Raw genomic sequence first — 6426 nt, 5'->3', positions numbered from 1 at the left:
GTGGTTTTCCTACCTTTTTAATACATTAAGAATATGATGGAATATGCTTTTAAATCATACCTAACTGTTTCACTTGTTCCTGTTAATAATTGTGGGGTTTTGTAGTGTGGGTGTGGTTTGTCCTGTTCTAATTAGAAACTTCACAGATTATTTAGATAAATATGCCACGGTGGGACCTTGGGTAATATTTATGTCTTGCAAGTAATGCCTGCATACCGGCCAGCTGTCTTGGTGAAGAAGATGGGGAAGAGAACCATATAATGTTAATGTGAACTACACTTCGCATTTCCCTAAAAATACAGCGTTTTAAAAGTGCAAAGGGTGTGAGATAACCAGATGAGAAAGGGACCTGTTGCTCTGCAAGCTTTAGTTTTTCCTTGTTCAAACTTTTTTGGTCACATTTTCCTTTCCCATCATGGCAAGTGTTTTGTTTAAAGAAATCAGTTTTATTTGTGCCTTATTTCCTATGAGAATCCCTGTTTAAACTGATTTTAAAAAGAAGGACTATAGGAGAGTACAGCATAAGGAATATAGTCAATAAAATTGTAATAACATTGGTGACAGATGATAACTAGACTTACTATGGTGAGCATTTTGTAATATATGTAACTGCCAATTCAATATGTTATGTGCACCTAAAATTCAACAGAATATCATAGGTCAACTCTACTTCAATTTTAAAGAAGGAACAGGAAGTAGGAACAGATAGTCTTGTGGGAAGCGGCATGATTGGGTTAAGATATATCATATATAGTTTTGTGATTGATTGGAGGCAGAAATGATCACACTGATAGGAGCTTTGCTTCCCTTCCTGAAGATAGTGTTAACGAGGATGGGTTCCTGTGATGAGAATTCTCCAAGAGAGAAAAGGACTTTTGTGACACTGTGTAGAACCCTATCGAACGTAGTTCTCTTCTCTCCTATAGTATATTTACTCAAAGTACCTGTGTACCATTTTCACTCACTACACAAGCTGGACGTTTCCACTGTTTAGTACAGTAGGTCCTCCCTTATCTGTAGTTTTGCTTTTCCACCTTCAACCAAGGCCCAAAAGCAGATGATTCTTCTTCTCACTATCCTCAGAAAGAAGGTCAATAGTAGCCTAACGCTATGTCACGAAGCCTACGTCATTCACCTCACTTCATCTCATCATGTGGGCATTTTGTCATCTCACTTGAGGACCCCACAAGAGGAAAGAGGGTAAGTACAGACAGTACAGTAAGATATTTTGGAAGAGACCATATTCACATAACCTTTATTGCAGTTTATTGTTATTGTATTTTATTATTAATTGTTATTAATCTCTTACTGTGCCTAATTTATAAATTAAACATTATCATAGGTATGTACATATAGGAAAAAACACAGTATACATAGGGCTTGGCTGGGCATCCCCTGGGGGTCTTGGGATGTAATTCCCTAAATGAGGGGGGACTACTCTACGTCCATCACGACTCCCACCAATATAAATCAATCCACAGAACATTGATTCTCATATAAAAATGCAAACAATTTTGTGGCGTTATTGGCACATTTGGTTCTAAAACTTGTTGAGTAGAAAATACATTTCTTTAGAGTTTCCAGCTGTACTGTAATGTTATTGAATCTTGTATTTCAGGCATATTTAAGCCATGTAGATCTCAGGCATTTGTCATCTAGTACCTCTTAATAGGAACATGAAACCTTGAGAAAACTTTTCTTAGAATCCCAGTTTAAAAGGTGTGGAACAAATTACATTGGATAGTGATTGCAAAGAGTGTTACGGGAAGGAAAGTTTTTATTTCATTCAAAAGTATTGGGACAAGTGCTAAATATCTGTCCCTGGACACTGCAGTAAGAAAAAGGGGACATTGTGAACTAGGAACCCTACATGCAGCTGTTTAGTTGACTTGTCCAACTACGAGAGAATAGGAAAGAACCAAGTGACATTTTACGTAAACTCTCCTTGGCATCTGGTTAACCTTATTTGATTTGGCACACTTTAATACTTTTTTTTTTTAATGTTTATTTTTGAGAGCAAGAAAGAGAATGAGCGGGGGTGGGGCAGAGAGCAAAGGAGACACAGAATATAGAATGGGCCGTCTGTCAGCTGTCAGCACAGAGCCCCATGTGGGGCTTGAACTCACAAGGTGTGAGATTATGACCTGAGCTGAAGTTGGACGTTTAACTGAGCCACCCAGGCACCCCTGATTTGGCATGCCTTAGATGTCCAGAACAAGATGCAGGTTGCTTGGTGGTGAAATTGACTACTGTCTTTTAAAAATAAAGTCCTATATATTGTGAAAAGGTATATTCACTTACATTTTCTTAACTGCAAAAAGGAGTCATTTTAATGGATCGAAGTTAGGTGACCAGTCATAAATACCCGTGTACTAAAATTGTAATATTTAGAGTGATACTTTTTTTTTCTTTCTTTTCTTTTTTTTTTTTTTTAGAGAGAGAATCTTTAAGTAGGCTCCATGCTCAGCATGGAGCCTGACATAGGGCTTGATCCCATGACCCAGGATCATGACCTGAGCCGAAATCAAGAATCCAACACTTAACCCTCTGAGCCACACAGGCACCCCTACACTTCTTGATAAAGGGTTTTTTTCTTAAACACTGTATCAGGTCAAAAAAACATTTTTTTTAGAGAGAATGTGCATGTGCATGCACGTGAGCGGGGGAAGGACAATCCTAAACAGGCTCCAAACCCAGGACGGCGCCTGACACAACTGTGAGATGGTGAACTGAGTCAGTCGAGTCAGATACTTACCCGACTGAGCCACCCAGGGGTCTCAAAAATTCTTAATTCCTTGAACGCTTATTTCCTTGTAAAATTTAGTGTGATTATTTAAAATTTCAGGCATCCTAAGTATGCATCCCAATTAACGTAAAAAATGTATATCGAGGAATCAGTTTCAAGTGAACAGTTACTGAACAGTACTGATAATAGACAATAAAGACTATTCCCCTTTATTGCTGATAGACACTATAGGTGGTAATCAAAATTATTAATGATTATACCGCTCTTAACATGAGCCGTAACAGGTGATCTGACATAATTTTACTATTCTCCGAAAAGACGGAAAATAGTGTATTTTGTAGAGTAATAAAACTCACCTCTAAAGAAACTAAAAACTCTGACATGATTCCTTCTGATTTAACTCATTCTCTTAACTTTTTCCTGCCTTAAGAGATAGGAGGAAGATATAGAGATGAAAAACAAGCATTTGCAAATGTAGTCAATAAACATTCTCAAGTGTTCGTAGCTCTCCTTTGCAGCAAAGAACACTGAAAGGTCTGTTGGTGAGATTACTGAATAAGCTTTTTCCTTTCTTTTTAACTTTATTTATTTTGAGAGAAAGAGCGAGAGGAAGAGAGACTACAAGCAGGAGAGGGGCACAGAGAGAGGGAGGGAGAATCCCAGGCAGGCTTCATGCCATCAGCGCAGAGCTTGACAGAGCAGGGGCTCCATTTCAAGAACCAGGAGATCGTGACCCGAATCGAAAGCGAGTCTGACACTCAACTGACTGAGCCACCTCGGCGCCCCTGAATAAGCTTTCTAAATACATTATTCTCTCTCTAGGAAAGTGATTAAGAGACTGCCTGGATGCAGATGTCTGCTCCCTGCTTGCTAGCTCTGGGATCTCAGACAGGTCATTGAGTTTCTCCCCGAAAACAGGAACACCTGTCCTCAAAAACTGGTTTGGATGGTTGTAGGTTAACATAAGTAAAGCAGAGGATTCTGAGGTTTAGTTACTTAGAATCCAGAAGAGTACAATGAGGGGGCAGGGAGACATTTCAGCACCCACCCCCTCTACCGACTTTTTTTTTTAAGTGTTGCATAAGCAACAGATGGGGGAAGAGGGAAATTCTTAGAAAAGGAGCTTGGGGTAGATAGCCTAGTGGGGGCCCACTACCTTTACTGATCTTGAAGCTGTCTCTTGAACAGCTTGAACTTTCTTGGGAAATCTCCGAACAGTTCGTTTCCCTGAGGCTAGACCTGGGGCCTAAGGGTGGGAGAGCACCTGGCTCCGAGGGTCCCAAACCAGATTCGGCTGCTGGCAAAAATCAACAGGCAGAGAGACAAATGGTGGCTTTATTTCACTGGCGCTAACACCGGGAAGATGCCGACTAACATGTCAAGCTCTGACTCTAAAGTGCTGAAAATACTTCTGGGTTCATGTAAAGAAAATGTGGGACAAAGGTCAGTGGGCAGTAAAGGTCAGGTCCATCACTGTCTTGGAGTCAGGCACGTGTGGTCTTGGTGGCATCAGGGCCCTCCCTATTGCTTGGGGGAGGGGGTCGTTTCAGTTCCCATCCCAGGATGCTTTGCCCACCAGGTCTTTCGTCTGAGCTAAGAGATAAGCTGGAGATAAGAACTTCATCAATTGAGCAAGTACACACTGAGGTCACAGTGGAAATGGTTGAAGTCCTGTTTCCAGGCCATTCCTCTTTGCCTTTGTGTTTGATGATTAGTCTTGTGTAGAATTCCTGGGTCATAATCCACTTCCATCAAATGGACCATTTTTCTCATCGGCTTCAGATATTTACCGAGTCCAGTTTGGATTTTATTCTTCTGAATGGCTTTTCTACCTGAAACTTGTGGGTTTCTCTCAACTCCTTTCTCCTACTTTCTTTACCTTACTGTTCTTTTTCTAGCTGTCTCTCGTTTGTAATCACTCTGTCCCTTTTCTCTGTTCCTCTATATTGTTTATTTCCTTGAAATTTTAAAACTTGACCAGAGTGTGTCCCTTGTGTTTTGCCTGACATATATGAATCTTCCTCATCTCTCAAAATTCAGGTGCTTTGTGTATTTAGCTTTGAGGAGGGTTCTTAATGAACGGATTTTCTGTGACAACTTTCATGCCTCTGTTGGCCTATTCATTAGCTAATTCTTTGTGATTAACACTTCTATGTTTTGTCATCATTTCGTTGCTTTTTTTTTTCTGTGTTCCAGGAATGCTTTTCAAATTTGTCACTAAACATGATTTTAGTTTAATGAAAAGCTGCTTCTTCTTCCAACTTGGACTTTATCTTGGTTGCTGTGTTTTTGGTTACATTTCTCTCTTTAATCTTGTCACAGCCTGTTTTTGTTTAATGAAGACAAGGTCCACTGGTATCTTCTTTATTTTTAATTGAAGTTATCTTTTTTTTTTTTTTTTTTTTACCAGCAATACACAGTCATCTCAGGTAGATTGGAAAGGAAGGCAAAAAAAGAAAATATAATCCATCCATAATCCCACCACTCAGGAATAGCCCTAATTAAAATTTGATGATGCTCTTCAGACCTTTTCTAAAAATATAAGAACAGTCCCCACTCCCCTGTCCCAGTGAGATCACACTGCTTTGACACTTGCTTTTTTACTTTCATGATATTTTATTAAAAATATGAAGTAGCATTTCTATTTCAGAGGAAAGTTTTTCTTCTGAGTTCTCGAACACATTAGAATTACATGGGACCAATCGCTTCTCGGCCTTTTGGCTAAGATCAAGTGTAGAATTACATGGGAGCATAATGAAAACTGATTCCTGTCCTCAGCCCCCAGTATTCAGATGTAATTGTTCTAGGATGGGAACCAAAAATCAACATTTGTTAAAGGCTTTCCTGATGTTTCTAATGCACAGCCAGCACTGAGAACCCCTGGCCTTGTGTGTGCAGTAGAGACTTCGAGTAGGTTTTGTTTGGGGGTCTTACCTGGTTTTCAGGAAGCTAATCTGTCAGTATACCTGTTCCCTTACACTGCCAAGGAGATGGCTGAGCCTATCCAGCAAGGAAGCAGCTTTCATTAAAATCCACTAACCGATTCCCCAAATAGTTGCAGAATCTTACTACTGACAGAAGTTAGCTACGTTTAGATCCTTCAGTTGGATGGAGGAAAGTAATGGCAGCACTCTTAATAAGTTCACCGTAGGATGTTTTAGTCTTTTGTTTATTTGGTATTTACCATGTGGCAGAATTTTTTTAATGTTTATTTATTTTTGAGACAGAGAGACCGAGCGGGGAAGGGGAAGACAGAGAAGGAAACCCAGAATCCGAGGCAGGCTCCAGGTTCTGAGCTGTCAGCACAGATCCCAACACAGGGCCCAAACTCACAAACCGCAAGATCGTGACCCGAGCAGAAGTCGGACACTCAACCGACTGAGCCACCCAGGCACCCCAGAATTTTTTTTAATGAAGCAAATTATTAAGCTATGTCAATAGATCAGTTCTCAGGCAGGGTCTTTCTGAGGGGATGTCTAAAATTCAGTGCTAACTTGTTTACGTAATGGTAATAGTCACTGCTCTATCTCCCTAAAACTCTCAGAAACATCTGTACCTACACAAGGTCTTTGGACATTGTGATTTTGTTAAGAGAAATTTAGTTTCTTAGAAAAACAGCAAAGGCAGGACCATGAGAGAAACGTAAACAGAATTCATTTAGTGTTATGGAGAATCCACAA

General features: G+C 39.9%; 1 pseudogene; it reads left to right on the top strand.

The window, feature by feature from the left end:
- The first annotated feature begins 5447 nt into the window (after positions 1 to 5447).
- On the top strand, positions 5448 to 5628 carry LOC124529550 (uncharacterized; annotated as a pseudogene).
- Positions 5629 to 6426: the final 798 nt, after the last annotated feature.

This window comes from Lynx rufus, unplaced genomic scaffold (genome assembly GCF_022079265.1).
Source record: "Lynx rufus isolate CCGP_SWC_20201006 ecotype Redwood Valley unplaced genomic scaffold, mLynRuf1.p SCAF_6, whole genome shotgun sequence".
NCBI lineage: Eukaryota > Metazoa > Chordata > Mammalia > Carnivora > Felidae > Lynx > Lynx rufus.
This window is presented reverse-complemented; position numbering and strand designations above follow the sequence as displayed.